The sequence below is a fragment of the Nyctereutes procyonoides genome, unplaced genomic scaffold, assembly GCF_905146905.1.
Source record: "Nyctereutes procyonoides isolate TBG_1078 unplaced genomic scaffold, NYPRO_anot_genome, whole genome shotgun sequence".
Taxonomy (NCBI): Eukaryota; Metazoa; Chordata; class Mammalia; order Carnivora; family Canidae; genus Nyctereutes; species Nyctereutes procyonoides.
The window spans coordinates 26,056,801-26,074,895 of NW_026575125.1; the positions used below are offsets into that span (position 1 = coordinate 26,056,801).

General features: G+C 42.5%; 1 pseudogene; it reads right to left on the reverse strand.

Moving 5' to 3' along the window:
* Window positions 1–2,576: 2,576 nt before the first annotated feature.
* Window positions 2,577–3,316, reverse strand: LOC129517570 (U11/U12 small nuclear ribonucleoprotein 35 kDa protein-like; annotated as a pseudogene).
* Window positions 3,317–18,095: the final 14,779 nt, after the last annotated feature.

Consider the following 18,095-nt stretch of genomic DNA (forward strand, 5'->3'; position numbering starts at 1 on the left):
CATAATGCAAATGTTGTTAATGCTTAATTATGTAGCTGAGTTGCCTTAACCTGTTCTCATTTTAAACTTTTTTTTTAAGATTTATTTATTTATTTATTCATAGAGATACAGAGAGAGCGAGGGGGGGGGCAGAGTCACAGGCAGAGGGAGAAGCAGGCTCCATGCAGAGAGCCTGATGTGGGACTCGATCCAGGGTCCCAGGATCAGGCCCTGGGCTGCCGGCGGCGCTAAACCGCTGCGCCACGGGGGCTGCCCCAACCTGTTCTCATTTTAAAATATCTTTTTGTCCTCTTGATGTTTCACTTAGTTGCTTATCATGACTTTGTCTTCCAGATCCGTTGTCCTTTCTTCTACATCCTCAAATCTGCTGGTAATTTCCTCGTGTATTTTTTTTACTTCAGCCCCTGAGTTCTTCATCTCTGAGCGGTTTTTTGTATATTTTCTTGCTCTTTGTTGAAGGTTTCACTGAAATCTTCCACGTTGTTTTCCAATCCAGTGAGTATCTTCATGACCATTGCTTTGAATTCTCTATCAGGCTTGTGGCTTATCCCGATCTCACTTAGCATTTTCGTTGTGATTTTGTCCTGTTCTTTTATTGGAGGAATACTCCTCTGACTCCTCATCTTGTTTAACTCTGTGTGTTTGTTTCTCTGTGTTAGGAAGAACAACTATGTCTTCTGGTCTTAAAAGTAGTGGCTTGATGAAGAAGACGTCCTGTGCTGCTCTGTCGTGCCATGCCCCCTGGTCACCTGAACCAGGCACTCTGGGGGTGTCTCCTCCGTGGGCTGCATGCATCCTGCTGTGGTTAAGCCACATTTGTCTTCAGTCCAGTCAGCTACAGTGACCTGCTTGGTCCATGAAGGCGCTATCCCTGCTTGACCTCCTCAGAGGCTTGCATGGGTGGCCCGGGGCTGGCAGGGCCATGGGTGTCTGCAGTCAGACTTTCTGCCACAGCTGCAGGTGCACCAAAGGGCAGGGCCTGCTCCCCGTGCAGCCAGCTGAGAGGTGAAACTGCTGGAACTGAGTGCCGTGGTGTGTGTGTGTGGTTATCCCCACCTGTCCCCAGGGCAGGAGTCACTTTGGAGGGACACCTGCCCATGTGGGTGGATGGGATGGGGTGGTCACATGGTGCTAGCAAGCTAGGTGGAATGTGTTGGGCTGCCTGTTGCAGTTCTCTGGCTATTCCTGCTGGGAGAGAGGAAGAAAAATGGCATCTGCTGGCACTTTGTTCCTGGAGATTTCTCCTGAAAAATCTCTGCCCCTCTAGTGCATGTTCTCAGTAAATAACTGTCCTCCGCGTATACCCCAGGTGCTTTTTAAAGTGCTGCTTCTGTGCTGTGTCTGTGCCGGCTTATTGATGGTCTCAGCTCTGGAATGGTGGGGATGCCATTTCCTGTGGCCCTCCGGCTCTCCTGGAGTTCAGGCTGCCAATTTTAAACCCCCCCCCCCCAACCCTGCCGCCCTGATTTTCAAAGCCACATGTTCTGGGGACTTGTGTTCCCAGTGCAGGGCCCCCATCCCTGGGGTGCTGGGTGTAGAGGCTTAACCCTCTGGCTTCTTAGTGCTTGTGATGTCCCTTTCATTCATGGTTAGTCTCACTGGGAGTTTGGTTCCCAGCATCCTCTCTGCTTCTCCGGTCTTGTGTGCTGGGGCCTGTTTTCTAGGCTTAACCGTGGAAGGTGTGTTTTGCTAGTCTTCAGGTCCCTGTGAGAGTTTGCTACACAGATGTAACTGTTACCTTGTGTCTGTGGGATGAGCCGAGCTCAGGATCCTTCTTTTCTGCCATTCTCTTCCCCTTGATCACTAAGCCCTGTTTTAAGCCCTTGAGACTCGTCAGCGCACACTGGACATCCTGCTTATGAAAGGTCCCAGTCTCTACCCACCAAGAGTAGCAACTGTTTTAATTGCTCCAGCTTTTAGCCATCCCGTGTGTTGCTGCAGATAGATCCATATTACACTGAAATACTAAACATTCACTTTCTGCCAGTGACACTGTAGTCCTAACTAAATCCTTCTTTTCTAAAAAGTGGAATGTTTTCTTACCTGCTGTGAGAAGAGTTTTCTATTTCACTCGGGCTTTTCTGTTAGGATGAGTTTACCTTCGGAGTCCATGCGACTGGAAGACAGACACTCCTTATATTCTGCGTTGGTTGGTTTGTTCGCCTAATCCCACCATCATGTGTTCTCTGGGCTACAGCATTGTTAAAAACTGCCCTCTCCACAAAACAAAACACAGGCACAATCTGTATCTTCTTCTTCTTCTTTTTTAGGATTTTATTTATTTATTTGAGAGAGAATGTTCAGAGGAGAGGGAAAGGGAGAAGGAGAAGCAGACTTCCCACTGAGGAGGGAGCCCAATGTGGGGCGCAATCCCAGGACTCTGACATCATGACCTGAGCCAAAGACAGACGCTTAAGCAACTGAGCCATCCAGGCACCCCCATTTCTTTTCTTTTTTTTTTCCCCACCATTAGCAAGCTTTACTCAAGCACTGGACATACATACTATATAAAAGCAACACAGATCTTTGTGCTTCTGTTTATGCCGGGTCTGGGTTGTGGCGATGCTGGTGAGCCTCTATTTACTTCGGTCCCTCTTCTCCCTCCCCTTGGTTGGGTCATCTCTGAAGTCCCTCTCTCTCTCCCAGTCACTTTCTAGCCACACCCTGCTTGGCTCTCTCTCCTGCCATCTCTTTTCCCGGCTACGATCATGGTCTCGGTCCCTCCTCCGAGAGTCCCAGGGTCTTTCGAGACCAAGATCGCTCCCACTTTTCCCGTTTTCCCTCTCTGTATTGATCGTTTTTAATAATTGGCAAATTATAATGGGTTTTCGAAAAGGCCGGTCACGCCCCCCAAACCTCAGCTGCCCAGATTCCTTTTTCCCTCCCAGACCACCTCCGAGTCTCCGAGGGATCCACCCTTTGAGGGTCTTTTCCAGATCATAGTCCACGAATATCTCCTGCTGGTCAATCACCAGGGCGCCTGCATCTCGCTACGCGTTGATCAGAGAACGCTCCTCTTGGTGTTCAAAGAAGGCGTAGCCCTTTGAAAAACCCATGACCAAGTCCCTCACGAGCCGAAGCCTCCTGATGTCCCCGTAGCGAGAAAATACTTCCTTTGACTTCTCCTCCTTAGTCTGCAAGTTTAGTCTTGCCACAAACAGGGTGAGGAGGGGGTCTCCCGTGACGCCCTTGTTGGGAGTGTACCAGGCCAACATTGCCCCCCAGACGGCACGATCGTGTGGATCTGCACCAGTGCCATCAGTGCTGCCAGCTTTAGGGGGTCGGACTCCTCGGCGATGGGCATCCAGTCGTTCATGTTCTCGGCTACGCTCGGGCCTCCCTTTCTACAGAGGCCCGCGGACTCCCCGGACTCGAAGTGCCCGGAGATTCCTCGGCACCTCGCACCCCCATTTCTTTATATAAATGGGGCAGCCCGGGTGGCTCAGCGGTTTAGCGCCACCTTCAGTCTGGGGCCTGATCCTGGAGACCCGGGATCGAGTCCCACATCGGGCTCCCAGCATGGAGCCTGCTTCTCCCTCTGCCTGTGTCTCTGCCTCTGTGTCTCTCTCTGTCTCTCTCTGTCTCTGTCTCTCTCATGAGTAAATAAATAAAATCTTAAAAAAATAAAGTTCAAAATGGGCAAGACTGGTCTATGATAATAAAATAACGGTTACCCTTTGGGGAAAACCAATATAAAGAGGCCACAAAGAAGCCTTCTAGGTGCTGGAAATATTCCATATCTTGGTGTGGTTGATGATTTATTTGAATATCCACATGTAGAATTTTTCAGGTTTAAGATTTATGTAGTTTTATGTATCATTATTTACATAAATCAGCCAACAGACCCTTATTATCCTCTCCCATTAAAATCTTGTCTTACTGTTTGCAACATTATGATTTATAATGAGAAACCTCTATTTGGTCTTTGCCCTTGCCTGGTACCGAGCTCCTATAAGCATTGGAATTTCCTGTGATGAGAACCCTAAAGGTTTGTTTTTTATGTGAATGAGTAATTTGGGGAAAGTGCCTAAGAATGGGGGCTGATTGCTCCTGCTCGGGGACCAATCAGGTGATTAGAGGATTGAAACCTTCAGTCCCACCCCCTGACCTCTGTGGAAAGGAGAAGGGTACCAGTTCACATTCCCACCAACAGTGTAAGGGGGTTCCCTTTTCTCCGCATCCTCTCCAACATTTGTTGTTTCCTGCCTTGTTAATTTTCCCCATTCTCACTGGTGTGAGGTGGTATCTCATTGTGGTTTTGATTTGTATTTCCCTGATGGCAAGTGATGCGGAGCATTTTCTCATGTGCATGTTGGCCATGTGTATGTCTTCCTCTGTGAGATTTCTGTTCATGTCTTTTGCCCATTTCATGATTGGATTGTTTGTTTCTTTGCTGTTGCATTTAATAAGTTCTTTATAGATCTTGGATACTAGCCCTTTATCTGATAGGTCATTTGCAAATATCTTCTCCCATTCTGTAGGTTGTCTTTGAGTTTTGTGGACTGTATCCTTTGCTGTGCAAAAGCTTCTTATCTTGATGAAGTCCCAATAGTTCATTTTTGCTTTTGTTTCTTTTGCTTTTGTGGATGTGTCTTGCAAGAAGTTACTGTGGCCAAGTTCAAAAAGGGTGTTGCCTGTGTTCTCCTCTAGGACTTTGATGGAATCTTGTCTCACATTTAGATCTTTCATCCATTTTGAGTTTATCTTTGTGTATGATGTAAGCATGTGGATGTCTAATTTTCCCAGCACCATTTATTGAAGAGACTGGTGCAGCCACTCGGGAAAACTGTGTGGAGTTTCCTTAAAGAGTTAAAAATAGACCTGCCCTACGACCCAGCAATTGCACTGCTGAGGATTTACCCCAAAGATACAGATGCTGTGAAACGCCGGGACACCTGCACCCCAATGTTTCTAGCAGCAATGTCCACAATAGCCAAACTGTGGAAGGAGCCTCAGTGTCCATCGAAAGATGAATGGATAAAAAAGATGTGGTTTATGTATACAATGGAATATTACTCAGCCATTAGAAACGACAAATACCTACCATTTGCTTCGACGTGGATGGAACTGGAGGGTATTATGCTGAGTGAAATAAGTCCATTGGAGAAGGACAAACATTATATGGTCTCATTCATTTGGGGAATATAAAAAATAGTGAAAGGGAATAAAGGGAAAGGAGAAAAAATGAGTGGGAAATAGAGAGGGAGACAGAACATGAGAGACTCCTAACTCTGGGAAACGAACAAGGAGTAGTGGAAGGGGAGGTGGGCGGGGGGTGGGGGTGAATGGGTGACAGGCACTGAGGGGGGCACTTGATGGGATGAGCACTGGGTGTTATGCTATATGTTGGCAAATTGAACTCCAATAAAAAATAAACAAGAAAAAAAAAAGGAAAGGAGAAGGGCTGGAGATGAAGTTCAATCCCTAGTGGCCAAAAAATGAATCACTCATGCCTATGTAATGAAGTTTCCATAAAGACCTGAAAGCGGTAGGGTTCAGAGAGATTTTGAGTTGGTGAACGCCTGGAGCTTCAGGGAAAGTAGTGTGCTGCCAAGAGCGTGACAGCTCTGCTCCTTTCCCCTTCCCTCACTCTGTGCATCTCTTCGTCTGGCTGTTCGGGAGTTATAGCCTTATACAATACACTGGTAATCTGGGAAGAAAAATGTTCTGAGTTCTGTGAACTGTTCTAACAAATTAATTGGACCTAAGAAATGGGTAGTGGGAACCTCTGATGTATGGCCAGTCAGAAGTATGGGTGAGAAATTGGGCTTGTGTTGGTATCTGAAGGAACAGGCATTCTTTTAGGATTGAGCTCTCAACCTGTGGGATCTGATGCTACCTTTGGGTAGATAGTAGCAGAATTGAGTTGAATTGTAAGATACCTGGTTATTTTTTGTGGAGAATTGGATTGATGCTATAAAAAGCATGCGTGTGTACACACACACACACACACACACACACACACACTGGTCTATTTCTGTAGAGTTTTTTTCTCTTGATCTTATGTTTCCTTACAGTGTGGGTTTATTTTCAAATGAAGAGTCCTATCAAAACTCTTCCTTTAGGGTCACCTGGGTGACTCAGTTCCTTAAGTGTCCAATTCTTGGTTTTGGCTCAGGTTATGATCTCAGGGTCCTGGGATCAGGCCCAGCAGGGGGCTCTGCGTTCAGTGGGGAGTCTGCTAGGGATTATTTCTCCCTTTCCCTCTGCCCCTCACCCTGCTTGCATGCACTGTCTCTCTCTCTCAAATAAATTAGTTAATTAAAACTCTTCCTTTAGCTTTGCATTATAGAATATCAGTAAAATCCCTGGTATGGGAATATGGTAGGGATTCTGGAGTAGATTGGAATAGCATGGAGAATAAAAATTAGCTGTTAAGTCACCAAAAAAAAAAAAAAAAAAAACACCCTCATATATTACCACAAACAGAAGCCAATGGTGGATCTTTTTTTTTTTTTTTTGCCATAAACTTAAACTCAGTTATAGAACTGAGGAAGAGGTATAAAGTGACTCCTTGTGGGATAGTTAGGGAGCTCTATCAGACCCACATGGTCTTGAGAATCCTCAAGACCCTTCACAAGTGTCCACAGTGGTGGCAGAGAAGGCTGTCATGGCTAGAGAAGCGGAGATTCCACTGCTGAACATACACAGGAGCTTGCATCTTCATGCCCATTTCTGATAACTTAAAAATTTATCCTGCCATTAATGCTCCAGAAAAAAAGAGGCATTGGACACTCTATCACTCTGTGTTTTTCTCAATAAAAGAGTGATCCTATACAAAAGTGCTGGCACCTGAAAAACAATGCAGTTAGCTTAGTTCTCAGGGCATAACATACCTCCGTTGGTGGCTTGGGCCAGGGCTGCCCTGGCACTGCTGTAGAGTTCTATTACGACAATTATGTTACTGTCATCGGCGTCAGAACCATCACTTCCTTTCAACCCTCGCCTGCATCTGGCTTGGTGTACCAAGCTTGTATTTCCCTTAGGACAGAATCTCTCTCAGTGGTCTTGATGCTCATTCATAAAATAGAATTATTGTTGGTTTCCTGTCCCCATTCCCATTAACACTCATTAACCCAAGTATAGTAGACATTCATTCGATCAAGTCTTGATTAAGTATCTTAAATTTTTCAGGCAATGAGCATCGTGCAGATGTGTTATAAAACACCTCTGGGGACACTGGTTGAGTTTTTCACTAGTCCGACATTGCCCCTTGTGCAGTATATAATTCAGGGGATAAAATTAAGGAGTAGAGAGATGTGCTTAGGGGGGGAACCTGGGGAGTGCAGTGGGTGGGGTGTCCGACTATTGGTTCCGGCTCAGACCCTGATCTCAGGGTCATCAGATTATACTCTACCTTGGGCTCTTGCTGAGCACAGTCTGCTTAAGACTCTCTTTGCCCTCCTCCCCCACTCATGAGTTCATTCTTCCTCTCAATAAATCTTAAAAAAAAAAAAAAAAAAACACGTTGATTTACTCCACCTACCAGAAGAAGACTGAAGTCCCAGCTCCAAGTTAGCCAAAACACTGAGTTATATTTTCTTATAAGAAAGGGAAAACCTCAAATATGCCACTTGGGAAGCTGGTTCATTGCCCAAAGGTAATGTGTTTATAGCAGTCCCAATCACTGGTGAGCAAAAAATAAGGCTGGATTCTGAAGCTAAAACTTAAAAGTGTGTGTGTGTGTGTGTGTGTGTGTGTGTGTGTATCTGTGTGTGTACATGAGACAAGGGGGAGAAAGAGGGAGCACTCTTCATTTGACTTTTTCTGGTGCCAAAAACAGCACAAAATTTGTCAGAGTTGGAAAAGAAAGTTAATAATTCAAGGGTACTTCAAGCCAAATATATATATATATATATATATATATATATATATATATATATATATATTTAAGGTTTTATTTATTTTATTCATGAGAGACACACAGAGAGAGGCAGAGACATAGGCAGAGGGAGAAGCAAGCTCCATGCAGGGAGCCTGATAAAGGGACTCAATCCTGGGACTCCAGGATCACACCCTGGGCCGAAGGCAGGCGCTAAACCACTGAGCCACCTAGGCTGCCAAGCCAAATATATTTTGATGAGCATGTGATTCAAATGGATCTAAGACTCCTTTCCAATGAAGATACACTTAAAAGTCTCATAAGGAATAAGCCCCACTTCCAAAAGTCTGGCAAAGCCATATTATCAAGACAGTTGCTTCATGCACACGGGATCTTGGGTACTTCTCTGGATTGCAGGTGTTAAATAGGTGATGTGTCGCGAGGACAAAATCCTGGTACTTGGACATTTCACAGTAAACAGACTAGCCTAGTCTAGGGTTCTCATCCTTGGCCGGAAATGAGAACATCCTTGGTTGTTAAAATGCTGACTCATGGGTCCCACCATCCATAAATTCGGATTCATATAGACCACAGTGATCCTGTAGAACAAGTAGTGTGCCTTAGAAGATGGAATAAATCTCTGTTGTCCGCATTACTTTAAAAAGATAATAAAAGGAATAAAACAACAATCCATTCATCAACTGAAATTCTGTAATTTAGGCAATCTTAAGGGACCTGATCATTAGGTATGATGCTCCAGTCAAACATCCTTATAGACCACATTAAGGGCAAAGGTCATCTGTTCAAAGCAGATGGGGCAAAAAATCTCATCAGGTTTCTAGAAGATAATTGAGCAAGTCCCATCCCATTGCTGGGGGCAGATATGAGGGTTCCTCAGAGGAGACTTTGAGATCAGAAATGAAATCTGTAGGTACTTTTGTCAAAATACCCCCGTGTGAGAGTTAGATCGAACTTAGGAACATGAAAAAGCAGTCCATTGAGTAGTCCTCTAACTTCACACAGTTGTGAAGTCATCTCCTGCCAAAGCTTCCCAAATCGTCCTCCTGTGAACAATTATAATCATTTTTAGCCTGGTTTTAAAACCATAGACTTCATACTACAAAGCTGTGGTTATCAAGACAGTGTGGTACTGGCACAAAAACAGACACATAGATCAATGGAACAGAATAGAGAACCCAGAAGTGGACCCTGAACTTTATGCTCAACTAATATTCGATAAAGGAGGAAAGACGATCCACTGGAAGAAAGACAGTCTCTTCAATAAATGGTGCTGGGAAAATTGGACATCCACATGCAGAAGAATGAAACTAGACCACTCTCTTGCACCATACACAAAGATAAACTCAAAATGGATGAAAGATCTAAATGTGAGACAAGATTCCATCAAAATCCTAGAGGAGAACACAGGCAACACCCTTTTTGAACTTGTCCACAGCAACTTCTTGCAAGATACATCCACGAAGGCAAAAGAAACAAAAGCAAAAATGAACTATTGGGACTTCATCAAGATAAGAAGCTTTTGCACAGCAAAGGATACAGTCAACAAAACTCAAAGACAACCTACAGAATGGGAGAAGATATTTGCAAATGACGTATCAGATAAAGGGCTAGTTTCCAAGATCTATAAAGAACTTATTAAACTCAACAGCAAAGAAACAATCCAATCATGAAATGGGCAAAAGACATGAAGAGAAATCTCACAGAGGAAGACATAGACATGGCCAACATGCACATGAGAAAATGCTCCGCATCACTTGCCATCAGGGAAATACAAATCAAAACCACAATGAGATACCACCTCACACCAGGGAGAATGGGGAAAATTAACAAGGCAGGAAACCACAAATGTTGGAGAGGATGCGGAGAAAGGGGAACCCTCTTGCACTGTTGGTGGGAATGTGAACTGGTGCAGCCACTCTGGAAAACTGTGGAGGTTCCTCTAAGAGTTAAAAATAGACCTGCCCTACGACCCAGCAATTGCACTGTTGGGATTTACCCCAGAGATTCAGATGCAGTGAAACGCCGGGACACCTGCACCCCGATGTTTCTAGCAGCCATGTCCACAATAGCCAAACTGTGGAAGGAGGCTCGGTGCCCATCGAAAGATGAATGGATAAAGAAGATGTGGTTTATGTATACAATGGAATATTCCTCAGCCATTAGAAACGACAAATACCCACCATTTGCTTCAACGTGGATGGAACTGGAGGGTATTATGCTGAGTGAAGTAAGTCAATCGGAGAAGGACAAACAGTGTATGTTCTCATTCATTTGGGGAATATGAATAATAGTGAAAGGGAATATAAGGGAAGGGAGAAGAAATGTGTGGGAAATATCAGAAAGGGACACAGAACATAAAGACTCCTAACTCTGGGAAACGAACTAGGGGTGGTGGAAGGGGAGGAGGGCGGGGGGTGGGGGTGAGTGGGTGACGGGCACTGACGGGGACACCTGACGGGATGAGCACTGGGTGTTATTCTGTATGTTGGTAAATTGAACACCAATAAAAAATTAATTTATAAAAAAACAAAAAACAAAACAAAACAAAAAAACCATAGACTTCAGCCATGGTTTAGAATTCTAAACTTTCTTGGGGTGGTAAAACGATTCAAAAGACCCTAAAAATTAGACACATTTTAAATGAGGCTAGCATTTGATATCCACACATCTATATGCTTGGCATCTGTCATATGCATTGCTTCATTCATTTGACTTCACTTCCCTGGGAGGGAGTATATGGAGGAATTAGTTCCCAGTTGGGAAAGTCAGGCACGATCTGTAAGAAATTTTATCAAGGCACACACAATGATCCTGGAAAACATAACTAAGCAGACATAGTCCATCTTTCTTGTGTCCTATATTTCTCTATGAATGAACAAATATTTGTGTCTTTATAAGCACAAATACATATAATTTTTATTGAGGTATGATTGATATACATTATATTTTAGGTATATAATGATTTGATGTTTGTATACATTGTGAAATGATCTCTATAGGTCATTAACATTTGTCACCATTCATAATTATAGAACTTTTTTTTTTCCTGTGAGGACAATTAAGATCTACTCTTAGCAATTTCAAATATGCAATACAATGTTAACTACAGTTGCCATTCTGTACATTATATCCTCATGACTTACTTTATAAGTGGAAGTTTGTACCTTTTTACTGTCCTCACCCATTTGCTCCCCTCCCCTGTGACAACCACCAATCTGTTCTCTGTATGTGAGTTTTTTTTTTTTTTTAATGATTCCACATGAAAGTGAGATGTAGTATTTGTCTTTCTTTGACTTCTTTTAGCATAATGCCTTCAAGGTTCATACATGCTGTTACAAATGGGAAGATTTCCTTCTTTTTTTTATGGCTTAATGTTTCATTGTGCATATATATATATATCACATTTTCCTTATGGATGCTAAGATTATTTCCATGTTTTGCCTCTTGTAAATAATGCTGTCATGAACATGCAAGTGTAGATAGCTCTTAAAATTAGTGTTCTCATTTTCTTTGCATAAATATCCAGAAGTAGAATTGGTTGTTCTTTTTTTTTTTTTTTAATTTTTGAGGAAGCTCCATACTGTTGTCCATAGTAGTTATATCCATTTTACATTTCTACCAGCAGCACACTAGGGTTGCCTTTTCTCCACATCCTCACCAACACTTAGTATTTCTTGTCTTTTTTATCTTAGCCATTCTGACAGGTGTCAGGTGATGTCTCATTGTGGTTTTGATTTGCATTTCCCTGATAACAAGTGATGGTGAGCATCTTTTCATGCATTGTGGTCATTTGTTTTCTTCAGAACTTCTGCCCATTTTTAGGTTGGATTATTTATTTGCTATTGAGTTGTAGTTCTTTATTTTGGTCTATGATTTGCAAATATTTTCTTCCATTCAGTAGATTGCCTTTTCGTTTTGTTGAAAAGGCAGGGGGAGAGGGAGAGAGAATCTTAAGCAGACTTCATGCCCAGTGTGGTGCCCAACATGGGGCTCCATCTCACAACACTGAGATCATGACCTGAGCCAAAATCAAAGTCAGATGTTTGACTGACTGAGCCACCCGGGTGCCCCAATGATTCCCCCTTTTTTTCTTTTTTAAAGATTTTATTTATTTATTCATGAGAGACATAGAGAGCGAGAGGCAGAGACACAGGCAGAGGCAGAAGCAGGCTCCATGCAGGGAGCCGGAGGTGGGACTTGATCCTGAGTCTCCAGGACCACACCCTGGGCTGAAGGTGGCGCCAAACCGCTGAGCCACCCGGGCTGCCCGATTCCCTTTTTTTTGTTTGATGTAGTCCCACTTGTTTTATTTTTTGTTGTTGTAGCCTATGCTTTTGGTGTCAGATCCAAAAAATTCATCACCAAGACCAGTGTCCAGGAGCTTACTCCCTATTTTCATCTACTAGTTATGTGGTTAAGGATTTTACATTCGTGACTTGAATTCATCATGAATTAATATCTGTGGTGTAAGATAGTGGTTCAGTTTCATTTTTGGCATGTAGCTGTCCAGTTATCCCAGCTCTATTTATTAAAGAGGCTTTCCTTTTCCCATTGTTTATTATTGGCTCCCCTGTCATGTGTTAACCCATGTATGCATGGGTTTATTTCTGGGTGTTCCATTCTGTTACATTAATCTGTGTGTCTGTATTTATGTCAATACCATACCATTTATGTCAATACCAATCACTGTTGTGATTACTACAGGCTTTATAATATAGTTTGAAATTAGGATGTGACAGGGGCGCCTGGGTGGCTTAGTCAGTTAAGTGTCTGCCTTCATTCAGCTCAGGTCATGGTCTCAGGGTCCCTCAGGATGGCATCCTGCATCAAGCTCCCTGCTCTGCGGGGAGCCTGCTTCTCCCTCTGCCTGCCAATCCCCCTGCTTGTGCTCTCTGTCAAATAAATAAAATCTAGAAGGAAAAATAGGATGTGACAAAGATTCATATCCCCAGGAGCACAAATACATGCAAATTTTAATGCCGTAATTTAGGAAGTAAACTGTTTCTAAATTATTTTTTTAATTGAATATATTTGAAATATGAAATTCTAAATTGAAGGCGTGCAACATGTTACTTTGATACATTTGTATATGGTAATATGATTGCTCTTGTAGTGACAACACCTCTATCATGTTACATAATGATCCTTTTTAGTGGTTGGATTGGCACTGTAGTTTTCAAAAACTCTCAGGACTGACAAAAGACTAATGAAATAGTACTTTTGGTATGTTGCTGAGGAAATTTCCATAATTAGGTTTAAGAGTTGGAGTGAAGATTTCTATGATTCCACTTTATTAACATGATGTTCACTTGGGTCTCAGAGATTTGAAAGTCAGCATTGTGGACCATTCTTTTCAAAATGAGTGTTTGTAGCCACATTGTGCAAACTAGAAGACCTAGTCTGCCGGCAGCATTCAGGGAATCACTTTGGCTTCAGGGGGCAGGGTTATGGTTTGGGGAACCAAGATAAACTGGTGTCTTTACAAACCTCTGGGACCTTGTTTGTTTGTTTGTTTCCTTGGAAAAAGAGCATGGGCAAGGGGACAGGGAGAAGCAGGCTCCCTGCTGAGTCGGGAGCCCTATGTGGGGCTCCATCTAGGACCCCAAGATCATGACCTGAGCTGAAGGCAGACACTTCACCAACTGAGCCACCAGGCACCCCAGGACCATTTTTTGAAACATTTTTATTTTGGACTAACTTTAGAGTCACAGGAAGTAGCAAACAGTGGTACATAGAGTCCCATGCAATCTTGTAGAATCCCTTCGCCCAACTTTTCCCTACAATGAGGACATCTTCCCTACAATGAGGACATCTTCTAGAACTATAGTTTAATGCCACGGTAGCATATGTTAGGTTGATAATGGTGTTGAGTTCAGTCATGATGTGCAGTAGAGCAAACTGGTCAAATAATTTCATCTCCAAGACAATGTCTCGTTCTATGGAAGAAGATTGGGTAGAACAAGAGTCTTGAACTGCTCTTTTAAGACAAATTTCAATCATACACACGGTGGTGATTGTTTTGTGCAAGGGAACCCTTCCATAGTTAGAACAGGTCTTGCTAAAGCTTCATCAGCTTTAAATTTAACCAAGAGCATAATTATCAGTTGACTGACCTTTGATCCTTTCTAAATTCATATATCCTCAAAATTTTAGTTGAATGAGTTCTACATTCAGTTGCCTATAATTAATGTGACAATCCTTAAGGCACTGCCTAAGACATTGAGTTCTGTAGAATAAATTGTGCTATTCTAAGGGATGATGTGGCAGTTTAAAACCTAATGATAATCCTACAGATTAATATCTCAATATAAATAATCATTACACTCACTATTTGATATCTGCTTAATCGAAGTATATATAAATATTTTGGCAAAGCAGCCCATCCACATGGATGGATGAGAAGAGCTAAGATTCCCCATATCTCACTTTAAGTTCGTAATCTATTCTGTAGACCTCTTAAATTTGCCTTCCAGGCTTGCTGAGACCTTAATGACAGGGACCAGCAAAGTCAAAGAGGAGCTGAGAACCACCAAGACCAAGAGCATTAATTTGATTACACACCTGATCCTAGGGAAGCATATTAACATTTTTTTTTTTTTGCACAGTTACATTTTTAAAGAGAATCTTTTCTGTGACTGAATCTTGAAACGTGTTGGTGTGATCTGTGCATTTATTTTTCAAGGGGAGGAAGAAAAACCTAGTAATTCACAGAAAAAAGTTTCTCAACTTAGAACCCATCATTTGCCTTACCTTTTTATTAACAGACCAGGTTTGATGTAATTCCACCGTGGGCTTTTTTTTTTTTTTTTTCCAGTAGGCTCCATGTCCAATGTGGGGCTTGAAACTCAAAACCCTGAGGTTGAGAGTCTCACTTCTGACCCCCTGGGCCAGCCAGGTGTCCCCCAACCATATTTTAAAGCACTATGCTTTACAATGGGGATTTTCACTGAGCTGATCTCAGCATTTTATGGATGGTGATATGCCAACTCATCTGGCTGAGACCTGGGACATTGGATCAAGACAAAAATGGTTTTAAAGGGCAGAGGAAATCTTTTTTGTGTTGTAAAGAAATCACGATGTCAATTTATTTTGGGCTATAGCAAAGCTTGATTATACATATATTTTGCTTTTCTTAGCATTGTTTTTAAAAGATTTTATTTATTTATTCATGAGAGAGACATACACACACACAGAGGCAGAGACACAGGCAGAGGGAGAAGCAGGCTCCATGCAGGGAGCCCGATGGTGGGACTTGATCTCGGGACTCCAGGATCACGCCCTGGGCCAAAGGCAGGCGCTAAACCGCTGAGCCACCCAGGGATCACCTGAAGTATTTGAAAATGTATCACCTGAAGTATTTATTGTTGGACATCATAACCTGAATTTGCCAGGAAAGAAAGAAATGCTGGATAATCAAAGTTGAAATCATCTGAAATGGGTATTTCAGAAATAGTACCAGTGCAACTAGAAATGGGAACCACCGTAGTTAAGCCAACAACAAGTTATTTTGTATAGATAATTAGATGCTCACACGATCATTGGAAGGTCCGCAGGAGTAGAAGTCTGGGGAGGCTGCCATAATCTTCCAGATCAACTGAGATCCAGAAATTATAGGGAAGTTACAGGACACTCCAAATAAGCATCTAGATTTCATATCTTTCTCCCCACACAGGTGGTATATAAATGGTGATGTGTGGAATCTGGCCCCTGCAGGAATTCATAAAGTTAGAAACTTTCAGACGCCCCTGCTGCAAGACTTTTCCCTTCTCAGTCGTCCAAATCTCCCATGAAATGATTGAAATTGAATCATGTTCAGTACTTTAATGGAAGGCTGTTAAATAAAAATTTCAAGTTCTTGTAATAGAAGAAGGCATAGAGGAGGGACTGAAAAGATGCCAAGTGCAGTTTGACAATATCTGGGACAGAAGTAATCTATATGTACTTGGAAATCCCATATGTGTGAATGTTATGTGGTTCAGCATGGTTCAAAGGGTAATTCATGGAACACTGATTCTGCAGGTACCAATCTGGAGGAAATAGGACTCAGGCTCAAAAGGGTTTAGAGATCCCTGCCTCCCCGCATTTTGGAAAGTCTTGCTGCAAATTAGCACATTAAAGTCTCTAAGAAGCCTCACAGCAGAGCCCTCTCCTTTACTGGAGAGGGCGCTTTATACTGCACTGGTGGTTTCTGGGAAGAGGCAAAGGGCCTCAAAAGACTTAATTGCCACCTTCTTCTCTTTTGAACAAATAGAATTCAATAAGACATTAAGAAATGATTATCTTTTATAAAAGTAAAGTATGTTCCCCCCCCCCTTTATTTTAAGATTCAAATGAACAGTTTAGGTTTGAGAGCTGAAGATGTGAATCCCAAGGAGGAAGGGGCCCACGTGTTATGTGCAACAGAGGAACAAGACCAGTGTTTCTCAGGGGGAGATCTTTGGGCTCCCTGTATCAGAATCATTTGAGGGAAGAATGGCTTATGAAAATGAAAATTGTGGGCCCCCCTTGAGATCTACTCAATCAGAATCCTTGAGGGTGAGACGTGGTTATTTGCATTTTTAAAACGATGTCCCATAACTGGAATTTTTTCGTTTTCTTATGGTGATAAAATAGAATAAAATTTGCCTTGTTAACCGTTTTTAAGTGTACAATTAAGTGGCCTTCATTACATCGACAGGGCTGGGCAATAATCACCACTGTTTCCAAAAATTTTCATCACTTCACACACACATTCTGGCTGGCTTCTTAGTAGAGCCGTGACTCCTGATCTCAGGGTCGTGAATTCAAGCCCCACCTTGGGCATGGAGCCTACCTAAAATAATAATAAACCAGAAACTCCATAACCGATAAGCAGTCATTCCCATTTCCCCCTTTTCCCCAGCCCCCTGTAACTTGCAATCAACATTGTCTCTACTAATTTGCCTATTCCAGATACTGTATGTAAGTGGGACCGTACCATATTTGACCTTTGGTTTATTTCAATTAGCCAAATGGCTTCAAGGTTCATCAATGTTGTAGCAGGTATCAGAACTTGATGCCTTTTAAAAAAAATGTTGAGGTGTCCATTGTATGTATCTATCACATTTTATTTATCCATTCCTTTGCTGCTGGACACTTGTGTTTCCATCTTTTGGCTATTGTGAGTAATGCTGCAGTGAGCATTGGTGTGCAAGTAACTGAGTCTCTTCAATTCTTTTTTTTTTTTTTTAAAAAGATTTTATTGAGAGAGAGCACATGCATGAGCAGGAAGGGGAGCAGAGGGAGAGAGAGAAAATCTTCAAGCAGACTCCCCACTAAGCACAGAGCCCCACACAGGGCTCCATCGCAGGACCCTGAGATCATGATGGAAGCTGAAGTTGGAGGCTTAATTGAGCCACCCAGGTGCCCCTCTTTTCAATTATTTTGAGTATATACCCAGGACTAGAATTGGTGGGTCAAATGGTAATTTTATGTTTGGCTTTGAGGAACAACCAAACTATCCTCCAGAGCAGCTGCATCAGTTTACATTCCCACCAGCAAAGCACAAGTATTCCAATTATTCTGTATTCTTGCCAGTACTTGTTTTTTCCATTTGTTTTTTTTTCTTTAAATAGCCATCTTGATAGATTTGAAGGTTGTATCTGCACTGTGGTTTAATTTGCATTTCCCTGATGATCAATGATGTTGAATGTCTTTTCATGTGCTTATTGGCCATTTGCATATATATTTTTTGAAGATTTTATTTATTTAAGAGAGAGAAAAACACAAGCGGGGTGGAAGGGAGAGAAGGGCAGAGGGAGAAGCAGACTCCCCGCTGAGCCGCCCCCCCGCAGACGCTGGGGCCTTGATCCCAGACTCATGACTCAGAGCCCAAGGCAGACAGACGCCCAACTGGCTGAGCCACGCAGGTGTCCCCCATTTTGAGTTTTTAAATATGGTGTAGGGTGAGGGTCTAAATGCATTCTTTTACCTGTGTAAATCCAATCATCCCAGCACCATATGGTGAAGAGACCATTCTTTTCCCCATGTAATAGACACAGCACCATGGTTAAAAATCAATTAGCTACCGATGCACAGGTTTATTTCTGGATTCTCCATTCTTTTGCATTGGTCTACTTGGTTGTCCTTATGCAGATACCAGGGTGTTTTGATTACTGTAGTTTTGTACCAAGTTTTAAAATCGGGAAGTTGAGTCTTCCAACTTTGTTTATCAAGATTGCTGTTCAGCCTTCTTGAAATGCAATACAAATTTTAAGATCTTTTCTATTTCTTA